Source organism: Calonectris borealis, chromosome 3, assembly GCF_964195595.1.
Source record: "Calonectris borealis chromosome 3, bCalBor7.hap1.2, whole genome shotgun sequence".
NCBI classification, from domain to species: domain Eukaryota; kingdom Metazoa; phylum Chordata; class Aves; order Procellariiformes; family Procellariidae; genus Calonectris; species Calonectris borealis.
The window spans coordinates 30,841,115-30,853,258 of NC_134314.1; the positions used below are offsets into that span (position 1 = coordinate 30,841,115).

The 12,144-nt window shown below is 37.5% G+C and overlaps 1 protein-coding gene across 1 annotated transcript in view; it reads right to left on the reverse strand.

Annotated features, from left to right (window-relative positions):
- EYS (eyes shut homolog) overlaps positions 1-12,144 on the reverse strand; it is a 958,850-nt gene that overhangs the window by 647,709 nt on the left and 298,997 nt on the right. The window lies entirely within an intron of this gene.

Sequence of the window (12,144 nt, forward strand, 5' to 3'; positions counted from 1 at the left end):
CCTGGTTTCTTTGAAAGTTTCGTTTTCATATACAAAGCAATTCTAAATGGAACAAAAGAACTGTATGATAAAACCATACTTGCAATAATAATAAAAACCATTCAAGATACAATGGGTCTTCAAGACAATTTGATAGAATGTCAATTTCTTCAAGTGATTTTATGCAGATATTCCTATTTTTATTGAAATATCAGGAAATACACTATTGATAAAAGTCTTCTCATTTTTAGTGTGGTATTCTGTACGCCACACTAAGAAAACATCCTATGTTTCCAAGCCAAAAAAGAAAATTGTTCCAATATATTCTGTTATAAAGCAGATATTACAAGATCTGATAGGTTTGGCAACTTACTGGTATTGATTTTTAGAACCAGTTAACTTATAGTTACTAAGAAACCTAATCTTGTGAAACATTGAACATCCGTGTTTCCTATTGAGGGCTACGTATGCACAAAATTTAAAAAAGAAATTCAAAGGTAAAATATGAATCTACTTTTTACACTTAGAGTATATTGGCCATAGTATTATAGTTTCTGAAACCATCATCCAGCAAGAAAATCACATGGTTCATTGATGACATTATTTTAGAACATACACAATAAATAGTTGCAAGTAAATGTTCTTTGTTTAACTGAAAAATCATTGTTTTCAAACCCAATAAATATTTTTTAACTAATTGATATAAAGCAATTAAAAAACCAATCATTGTTTGTGGGGCTAGGATCGAAGTGCTGAATATAAATGCCAGGTTTCAAACTTTAGACATTTTTGTTGTAACTTTTGTCATAAAAAATCAGTGAGTTAAAGTATAAGAAGTATGGTTTTCTGTTCTCCTATTAACAGAGCATTTTAAAAGTTTCTAAAGATTTTTAGATTCTTGAGACAATAATGTTCCAGCAAAGATCAAAAGAGAGTTGACCAATTTATTATAATTTAACAATTACAGCATGAAAAGCCACCAAAGACTGAAACCACAGATTTGGTTCAGTGAGCTAAATATAATTAATTCCAATGTCTTACAAACTTGGATACCAAGTCTGGCTGAAGATCTGAACTTCACATTTAAAAACGATTTATAAAGGAATGACGTGCTTCAGTAGCATAGGTATTGCCAGAAGAGATTCTAGTGTGCCATCGAGTTGCCCCATATCTGACCTTGTGTTCATCAATGTTTTACAGAGCAAAGAGAAAAAGGAAGAATCTCTAGTCAAAGACGTTCAAACAAATCTGTATTCCTATAGTGTACTGTGATAGCTTTAAAACCTAAACATAACCCTGTTTTTATAATATTTATTAAGTGCAGATTCAGAGTAATAAATTATCACAAAATTTTAAAAGTTCAGTCCTGCTTGGGCCTAGTTTAGCATAGTCTTCAAATTAAAGGAAATGTAAACTACATCCTTCGGGCATGACTGAAGAGCTCCTTGATCTGGAAGATTTTTTAGTTTTTGAACATCTGGTTAGATGAGGTAAGACAGCAACTTCTGACCATCAGGGTAAATTGCTGAAACATACTGTGCTTTAGAAATCCTGGCTTGTATAACAACCCTTTGAGGCATAAATACAAGACATTGCATATTAAAACTGCCCTGCACATGTGGTCATTTTGGTTTCTAAATCAAGAGATGCAGAAAGGTGTCTTCAAGCTATGTTTCTATTCCATCCCAAACACCAATTGTGCAACATTCTCACACAGCTTAAGATTTCCTCTTTGTTGATTGCTATTTAAAATGTAAGCACCTCTCTCATTTTTGCCTTTGTAAATAGCTGTTAACATCTGCTTACTGAAGTACTACATAAAACTAATATAAAAATTATTATAAAGAAATAAAATGGAAACATTAATCAATGATATATGTATAAATGTTATATGTGGTTATGTGACTGTCATCCAAGTGGAGATATTGAATATAAAAAAGCAAACATGATTTTTTTGTTTGACAAACTAAAAATAAGTATTCATGATAACTTATAGATTGGAAGTAAAGATCTTAACCTATGTAAGCTTTTATTTCTGTGTTTTGAATTAATTATCAAAGTATTGCAGCATGGACAAATATATCTGAAGTTACTATACTAAGTTGAAGAGCAAAGGGTAGTTGTTTCAGGGCCCGATGTTAATGTTAAACATCTGTTTTTGCATAAAGTTTCTCATCAAAACAGATTCAGCAGCAGTACTTAGGAATATACTAGTTCCTATAAAAAGAAATGAGCAAGTGTCAGTTTATTTTTCTGCTACAGACACTCAAAAGATACTTTGTGAATGTAGATAATGGAAATTTAGCAACAGAGTATTTAATATTTTTTTTTCTTTCAGAAATGCCGTCTTTACATTCTTCAGAAATATCTTTCTGACAAACCCAAATGCCTCATGACAAAAGTCACCCTATCACAGGGTCAGATTTTTACTAGTCAGACTGTGACACTTAAAACTCTCTAGGGAGATCATTGCATTGTGATCCATTCTGACATAGTCCAGCCACACAGTGATTTATGGCAATTTCGCTACATAGCTCTTATACTCTGGATGGCAGGTATATCTGAAGCTATTAACTGGAACCTCACATTAAGGGTTATTGTCAAGGCCAGCAGGATTTGATGTGCATTCATTCACTAGTATTGAAAACATATTACTTCTGGGGAAAAAGTTATATGGTTCCCGTTAAAATTACAGCTGGGAAAAACTTTAACAGACTGAAAGAAACAAATGTCAGAATTTAATAAATTCATTTAAAACCCAGACAATATTTTCACTGCTGTTAAGATTCTTACATACTAATGGATTGCTAATTTCTCCTTATTTGCACTGGATGTGATAATAATAACATACAAGCCATTTTATTAATTTGTTTTTTGAGATAGAGTGATTGTTATTGTTTCTGTCATTCAACGCCTATCGTAACGAAATCCTACTATTGCTTGGGTCCTTGTCGTGGTTTAACCCGGCAGGCAGCCCAATACCACGCAGCCACTCACTCACTCCCCTTGCCCCCCCAGTGGGACGGGGAGAGAATCGGAAGGGTAAGAGTGAGAAAAACTCATGGGTTGAGATAAAGACAGTTTAATAGAACAGAAAAAGGGAAAATAATAATGATAATGATAATGATAGAATATACAAAATGAGTGATGCACAATGCAATTGCTCACCACCCACGCTGACCGATAACCAAGTAGCGATCGGTACTTCCTGGATCACGCCTACCATTCATATACTGAGCATGACGTCACATGGTATGGAATACCCCATTAGCCACCTGGGCTGGCTGTCCTGATTATGTTCCCTCCCATCTCGTGCACCTAGCTCAGTCAGTAGGCACGGGAGCTGTCCTTGGACTAGGAGGGCACTTAGCAACAACTGAAAACATCAGTGTGTTATCAACGTTCTCCTCATACTAAATCCAAAACACAGCACTAGGAAGAAATTTAACCCTATCACAGCCAAAACCAGGATAGTCCTCTAGAATTTCAAATATAAAAATTGTTGCAAAAATTATACAAAATTAAAAATTGTAAAAAATATGTAACTAATAATAGTATAGTTGAACAAAATAGAGAAAGGGTAATAAAGAGGAAAAATCTTCACCTTTGAAAGCCAGGGAAAAAAATGCTGCTGTTGCCTCAGACAATACAACAGGAAAGTGTTTTATTGTGACCATTTGCTCTAATAAATACACGTGATTGTTGTATTGAAGTAACCACTTACAACTATAAAAGACACAGTGGAAGATGCAATTTTGTCTGTTGTATCCTTCTTGCATATAGGGTTTCTGGAACGCAGAGATCAAAACCCACTAATTCTCAGTAAAGACAATTCGAACTTCAGCAATTAGATCAGAATAACGGAATTACTCTCTAAAAGTTTTTAAAACTTCATATTCTAAAATTAAAGAGACTGAGAAATGATGCACACGTGAGCTTTAAGAAAGCTTTTGCGTTCTATGAAGACTGCTCATTTTCACAAGCACTGCTCATTTTCACAAGCAGAATTCCTGATCTAACAATGGCCGAAATCTGAAAAATGGTATTCTGTTCCTGTGAGAAATTCAGTTGTTGATTGATTTCCCGGGGACAAGTCAAAACTTGTGTTTATGTATACATAATATGAAAGAAAGTTAAACATGTTGTAAGAATGTGCTATTATGAGTATTTAGGGTGTTTGTACTTCAGTTTCTTACCTACATGTTCCATTCCTGAAATAAATAGATAAATATTCTAAGGCAAAATTATTTCAACAGATTCACAATTTTCTGTCATTTAGGTTTGAAGTGAAGTGTTTAACAGTTTTAAATCTTTTGCAAAGTTTTCTCAACTAACTAGTAAGTGAAAAATATAAATCTCCTAGGCCGAAAGTCAGTTTTTATCCCATCATATCAGCATTTTCTAATGAAATAACATTTCATTGGATATTCCTCAAAAAGCTCTGCTGGCAGCTGAAAAGTCATCATTACAACTCACTTTGAATTTCATATTATGATTTTCTGACAGGAATACTGAAAAAATATTTTTTCAGCAAAAGCTTGTATACATCGTTTAAGTTCAATTTAGTCTGGGGAGGAATCTTAAGTAGCAGTTAGTCTACCTTCTGCTTACCACTCACTCACTTTGGTATCAACAGTTACATGTACATTTTAAAATATTTAAAACCAGGACAATTCTTGACACCACAGAAGTTCTGCCTCCATCATATTAGGCTGTTTACTGTAAACACTAATATGACAATGATGGCAAGCTGGTGTACCTGCCACAGGCAACAAAAGGAGATTTCATCTAGGCTACAGATAATATCTTTTCCCCAAGATGGATTTGCTTTAAGACAGGGACCAAATGAAGTTTGGTCAGCCTAGATCAATTCTGATTCAGATAGTTCCCAGTGGACAGACCTCACAGAGAGACCTTGCAGAGCTAGAGGCATATCATATACGAGCCTGAATCCACGTGCCTTTCTGGCCCTCTTCTAAGCTTTTACTAAGCAATTACTGTTGCCCAATTTGTCCTACTCACCTCCGTGCTAGGGCAGAAATTCTTGGCACAGACACAGTAATTTCACTTCACTGATATATTTGCAGGTGCTGCTCAACCCTGGAGATTCGTTTTTACCTACACGTATTTCACTTGTGCTGCTACACAGGAGAGTTAAAGGGCATTGTTATTTCTGTTTCATGAATGCAGTCCGTTGTGGAATCAGACTGAAATTACAGGTTAGTATGAACCCTGTGTATCTGAATGTAAGTTATCTGGAATATTTACAAATCAACAAATTGTCAGATTAAACTGAGTTCTCTAACAGTAACAAGCTGTTTGGTGTACTGTTTATGCAACACCAGTGCTTTTCTGGTGTTTTCTCTAAAAGTTTTTAAAACTTCACATTTTAAAATTAAAGAGACTGAGAAATGATGCACATGTGAGCTTTAAGAAAGCTTTTGCGTTCTATGAAGGCTGCTCATTTTCACGAGCAGAATTCCTGATCTAAGAATGGCCGCAATCTGAAAAATGTTATTCTTCATTCACCAATGAACTCTAGCATTATGGATAATAATGACTTTTTTTCTATGTTTCATGATCAAAATGTGAATACTTATAGTTCCATAAAGAGGCACAAATCCTTTAGAGCAATAAATATTAATAGGCTTTGGGAGATGGATAATGGTTGGCAACACACACACTCCAGTCACGTCACGTGACTCTGTATGGCAGGTCTACATCTTAACAACATATTTTAAAGTACTGTGTTCAGCTAGGTTTAGTTTAACAATTTTAATCAGCTTTTATTATTCATATAGGGAATATGATGGCAAGGCAGGCAAGGCAGAACCTCACTGACAAGCAATACAGTCCCACAGTACCCAAATGAGAAGAGCTGAGCAGGTCCAATGCTGGTAACCAGGGTCTGCCATGGCCCAGTGATGACCAGACAGCCTGCAGTGACAAGGTGGGTCTGAGATGAAGCTGGGAAGTCAAAGTCAGGAAGGCAAGGTCAGATTGGCAGGAGCCTGCTGGTACACTCTGACATATGGCAGGGAACTACATCACTTCTTGCACAAGCAGAACTCCTGACCAAATATCTCAGTACGGAGATTTCTTTTTCCACAACACCAGTACATTGCTGAATCCCATTCAGCTTGAATTCTCTGGATCTGTTTTTGCAGATTACTGCCTGGTTGATCCCAATTTATATGTATTTGTTTATGACTGCCAAAGAGGACGCATCTTTGCTCAACTGAATTTTCGTTCTTTTCCAAACCATTACTAGAGTTTTTGCCTGTCTCTCCCTCAGATTGGTACCATCTGCAAGTTCAGTCACAATATTCCCAACTCCATTATCCAGGTAATTGATGAAGAACGTTAGTGGACCCAAAACACTTCCAGTGAAATTCATTTCCACAGTGAATCACTATCATCTTTTACTATTTGTTTCCAGTGAGTTATGTGTCATTTAGTGGTAGTTTCACTAAGACAGTGTTCCCTTGGTTTCCTTATAAGAATGGTGATGCACTCAGGCTACTTCTTCCTTATCCAGAAGGCTTACTACCACCTGAGAACAGAAATAGCAATGGTTTCACACATTTTGCTCTTGAGAAATCCATGTTACCTAGTGACTGTCATCTTTTTGTTGGTTGCAGATATTTATAAATAGTTCATCTTTCATTTTCTCTAGTATTTTTTCAAGAATTTGTTAGACCTGACAATTCTATACTTCATCTCTGCTCTTTTCTACCTTTCTGTTATTTGACCTATCCACAAGCCACCAGCTCTGAAATTGCTCTGAATCGTTTCTAAATACCACAGCAGAAGTTGTGGCCAAACAGACTTTAAAGAATCCATTTTCATCTATGTGTTTTCTAGATTATTCTATTTTTTTTATGGTCAAAGATCTTCCTTTTAGACAGTTTAATGTAGCTGACTTTTTTTTTGCTGAAGGTCAAGCAGAAAGGATGTTGACAATTTCTTGGCATCATATGTCAACAACTTTTTCTCTTTGTGAGGAAGCAGATCGACACTTTCCTTTCTCTCTTCTAAAGAATTACCCAAATATCAGCTATATGTTTCCTCCCATCTTTTTTTTTTTTAAGGGTACTTCATCTCTTCTTGAATATAGGGCAAAACAGCAGAACAGAGTTAATTATCTGGAAAGTTCTTTTAAAAGGAGTGACTTCATAAACTCTGCTGCTAGTGATCTTCAAACTTCTCTGTAAGATCTCTGACCTTTCTGTCACTTTCTTTCTCTTCATTCTCCCCCATCTAAAATTTCTTTCTGCCCGTGAGGGCTAATGAGCACATCAGTTTTCTCTTAGCAGCCTGAATTGAATGACCATTTCTACTGCTTTGGACAAGCTGGACCTTAAGCCATACACTTTAATGAGAAGATGTAAGAGAACTATTGCTCTACAGTGTTTTTCTTTCAAAAAAAACCTCAAACCTAGGAAAAGGGCCACAAAGGACAAATACATCTTCCAATACTGTAGTGACATTTTTGTCAGTTCCACTAAAAGATGGATTAGACCTAGAGAAAAAAGATTAAGTAAGAACAGAGGCATACTCTATACATCTTATAAAAATACACCAGAAGACTTATAGCTATTACAACAGAAGTTTGATTACTGTACCACAGCAGGCAACTTCAGATTCTCTATTATTTACACTAAGAAGCCACAGAATAAGCTTTTATTCTGACTGACTTGCTGCCTTGGAATGTGTCAGACTATCTTATCATATCGTGGTATGATGCGTTAGAATAGGACCTAATGCTGTTTTACAACTGCAGAATAATATAGCCACAAAAGTAGAAAGGAAAAAGAAAAAAACTTATGAAATAATAGCAGTTATCCATTTTCATTTTACCAGAAGGACTGCAAAGTGGTCAGTGTTTGTGGCTTCTTTTGGGAGGATGTCAAGACATACTGAGAAGGTGATGTGTATCGCAGTACATACTTTGTCTCTTATTACCAATAGGTAATTTATTACCCTTTCCTATATAATCTCTTTGTGTAATTTGTATGCAGAAACTATGACATTTATAAATTTACTTATGCATAATGAAAAAATAAGAGCAAGAAATTGCCTAATAGAAATAGTTTTCATTTTTCCATATAATTTTTTTTTGTTGCATCATCTCATAGATCAGTCTAATATAATATCACTTAATGAAACATAACTACAGGACCTGAAAAATGGCAAAACTTCAGCAGATAATTAAAGCTAAGTTCCAGAGACATACTCCTCTCTCCCTCTATAAAGGAGCGACTATACATGCTACTTATACATGATCTTAGAGGTCTTTTCCAACCTGTATGATTCTATGATTCTATGATTCTATGATTCTACTCTGATATTTTTTAAAACAAATTCTGTGTAACAAGACCAAAATAAATATTTGAGGTATTCGTTTCCAAAGCAGGCAAAACCGGTTAGAATCAGGGAAAAAGCAATGCTGCTAGTATGTCTGTAACTGCTGGCTTCAGCTTCTAGGCCAGTGGCATTTTCTATATTTATAGGGGCATTTTCTATATTTATAGAAATTTATATTCTGTTTATAAAAAATAATAGTTCACAGGAATAGATTCATAGCCTAGAAGTAAAAAAAATCTTACCACTCAAATGTTTCTAGTTTAGTTAGAAAATAAAGAAATAACATGCCTTGATTCTCAACTGATTTAGAGCACCAGTAACAAGATTAACTGGAATTAAGATGATGGTGCTCCACCAGTGAGAAAGCAGAAGCAGACCCATATTTCTTCTTAAAAAAGAGGAAAGAAAAAATTATTAGGAAAGAAAAAATTATTTAGAATTTTTTCTCTGAATGCCTGTTTTGCAAAAGCATATTTCTTAGAGGACTTACGGTTTGGTTTTGTTTTTTTTTTTCTCTCACTGATAGTTTACAGGTAGATTACACAGGACTATTTCTGCCTGTCTGGAATTAAAACAAAACCCAATCAGCTCTTTCTCCTTGCATCCTTTTTTCAATACTGATATATACAAGAGTCATGCTTTAATAGAATATATAGGAGATGGCTTATGTTTTGTTTTTTTTTTCCTTCTTTGGTAGTGTTCTTTGATGCTTCCTTTAATTGAATTGTTTTACAATTGTTTGCTGCTATTACTTGCTTTTAGTGATGTATCTTATATATCCAACACCCATTCATTATTGATAGCCTTACCTTAATGTGTATCACCATCAAAAACTCTCTCTATTGTGTCTATCGTGCAAATCTATTTTTTTCTGAAAAAGAATAGGAGGAGTTTCTAGTGGAAGAATTAGGATTTAATGAGGAGAAATAGCTCTTTCATTGCCTCAATAGAGTACACAATTAATTCAAAACAGCACCTCCACAAAAACAGTAATGGCGAATGATAGAGAAAATTTACATAATTTTTTTGTGTCTTCGAAGCTTATATTTATTTAGCAGGTCTATATAACGTCCAAACATTTAATATTTCTTAGACATAAATACCTGTGAATTTCAATAGAAACAAAATATATGTGATGAACTATGTTTTTATACAAAAGCAATAATAACAATATAAACAACAATAGTAATAATTAATACATATTTTCTAACTTCTAATTAATTTTTCTGATTTCTAATTACAGAAAGTTTAAATCAGCTTAACATCTCTGAAAAAAAGATCATTGAAATACGAAGCTCCCAGTAAAATCAGCACAAGCAGTGGACAGTGTTGCTATCCTCCATCAGTCACATCTCAGAGGCATTGCTTGCCTTTCAGAATTCATGTGACAAGAATAAGGGGATAAGAATCATAGAATCATACAATCATTAAGGTTGGAAAAGACCTCTAAGATCATCGCGTCCAACCGTCAACCCAACACATCATGTCCCTAAGTGCCTCATCTACACGTCTTTTAAATACTTCCAGGGATGGTGACAACCACTTCCCTGGGCAGCCTGTTCCAAGGCCTGACCACTCTTTCAGTAAAGAAATTTCTCCTAATGTCCAATCTAAACCTCTCTTAGCGCAACTTGAGGCCATTTCCTCTCGTCCTATCGCTAGTTACTTGGGAGAAGAGACCAACACCCACCTCGCTACAAACTCCTTTCAGGGAGTTGTAGAGCGCAATGAGGTCTCCCCTCAACCTTCTCTTCTCCAGACTAAACAACCCCAGTTCCCTCAGCCGCTCCTCATAAGACTTGTGCTCCAGACCCTTCACCAGCTTTGTTGCCCTTCTCTGGACACGCTCCAGCACCTCCATGTCCTTCTTGTAGTGAGGGGCCCAAAACTGAACACAGGATTCGAGGTGCGGCCTCACCAGTGCCGAGTACAGGGGCACGATCACCTCCCTACTCCTGCTGGCCACACTATTTCTGATACAGGCCAGGATGCCGTTGCCCTTCTTGGCCATCTGAGAACACTGCCGGCTCATGTTTCAACCGGCTGTCCATCAGCACCCCCAGGTCTTTTTCCTGTGGGCAGCTTTCCAGCCACTATTCCCCAAGCCTGTAACGTTGCCTGGGGTTGTTGTGGCCCAAGTGCAGGACCCGGCACTTGGCCTTGTTGAACCTTATAGAGTTGGCCTCAGCCCATCGATCCAGCCTGTCCAAGTCCGTCTGCAGAGCCTTCCTACCCTCCAGCAGATCAACATTCCCGCCCAACTTCGTGTCGTCTGCAAACTTACTGAGGGAGCACTTGATCCCCTCATCCAGATCATTGATAAAGATATTGAACAAGACCGGCCCCAGTACTGAGCCCTGGGGAACACCGCTCATGACCGGCCGCCAACTGGATTTAACTCCGTTCACCACGACTCTGGGCCCGGCCGTCCAGCCAGTTTTTTACCCAGTGAAGAGTGTACCTGTCTGGGCCGTGAGCCTCCAGCTTCTCTAGGAGAATACCGTGGGAGACAGTGTCAAAGGCTTTACTGAAGTCCAGGTAGACCACATCCACAGCCTTTCCCTCATCCATGAGGCGGGTCACCTGCTCACAGAAGGAGATGAGGTTGGTCAAGCAGGACCTGCCTTCCATGAACCCGTGCTGGCTGGGCCTGATCCCCTGGTTGTCCCACACATAGCTCGTGAGCGCCCTCAAAACGAACTGCTCCATGATCTTCCCCGGCACCGAGGTCAGGCTGACCGGCCTGTAGTTCCCCAGGTCCTCTTTCCGGCCCTTCTTATAGATGGGCATCACATTGACGAGCCTCCAGTCGTCCGGGACCTCCCCTGTTAACCAGGACTGTTGGTAAATGATGGAGAGTGGCCCGGCAAGCTCCTCTTCCAGCTCCCTCAGTACCCTTGGGTGGATCCCATCTGGCCCCATAGACTTGTGAACGTCCAGGTGGCATAGCAGGTCGTTAACTGCTTCCTCTTGGATTATGGGGGGTTTATTCTGCTCATCATCCGTGTCTTCCAGCTCAGGGGGCTGAGTACCCTCAGGATAACTGCTCTGACTCTTAAAGACTGAGGCAAAGAATGTGTTGAGTACCTCAGCCTTATCGTCTTCCTTGGTGGCAACGTTCCCCCCCGCATCCAATAGACGATGGAGATTCTCCTTGGCTCTCCTTTTGTCATTAATATATTTGTAAAAGCATTTTTTCTTGTCTTTCGTGACAGTGGCCAGGTTGAGTTCTAGCTGGGCTTTTGCCTTCCTAATTTCCACTCTGCACGACCTAACAAGATCCCTGCACTCTTCTTGAGTTGCCTGCCCCTTCTTCCAAAGGTGATAAACTCTCCTTTTTTTCCTGAGTCTCAGCCAGAGCTCCCCATAGAGGATGAGCTGCCCCCCATAGTGTGATATGATACTGGATTAAATAAAGAGCTCTTCAGTGCAATATTTTTATTTTAGAGGTAAATTAAATTTGTTACAGAAAGTAAATTCAGTGACTTTATTTAAAAGAGAATGTTTTCTGAAGTGCAACATAAAGTTGGGCATGCATTTCCTCAGGAATGTAAAAGTTTTTAAAAGTAAAATTCAGGAAAACAAATAAGAAAATAAAAATAAACATACATTAGCCCGCTATTCATGTCATTCATAGTATTAAGCTTGGCAGATAATACACAGCCAAAATTTTGGGGTTGAACTATTTCTTAGAATTTGCTGATAAGCAACCTGTTGGACAGAGAGAAAGCACATGGACATTCCTTTTCATCCATCATATATTTTCTAGTTTATCTTTTGTAATTTTCAAAGATATAT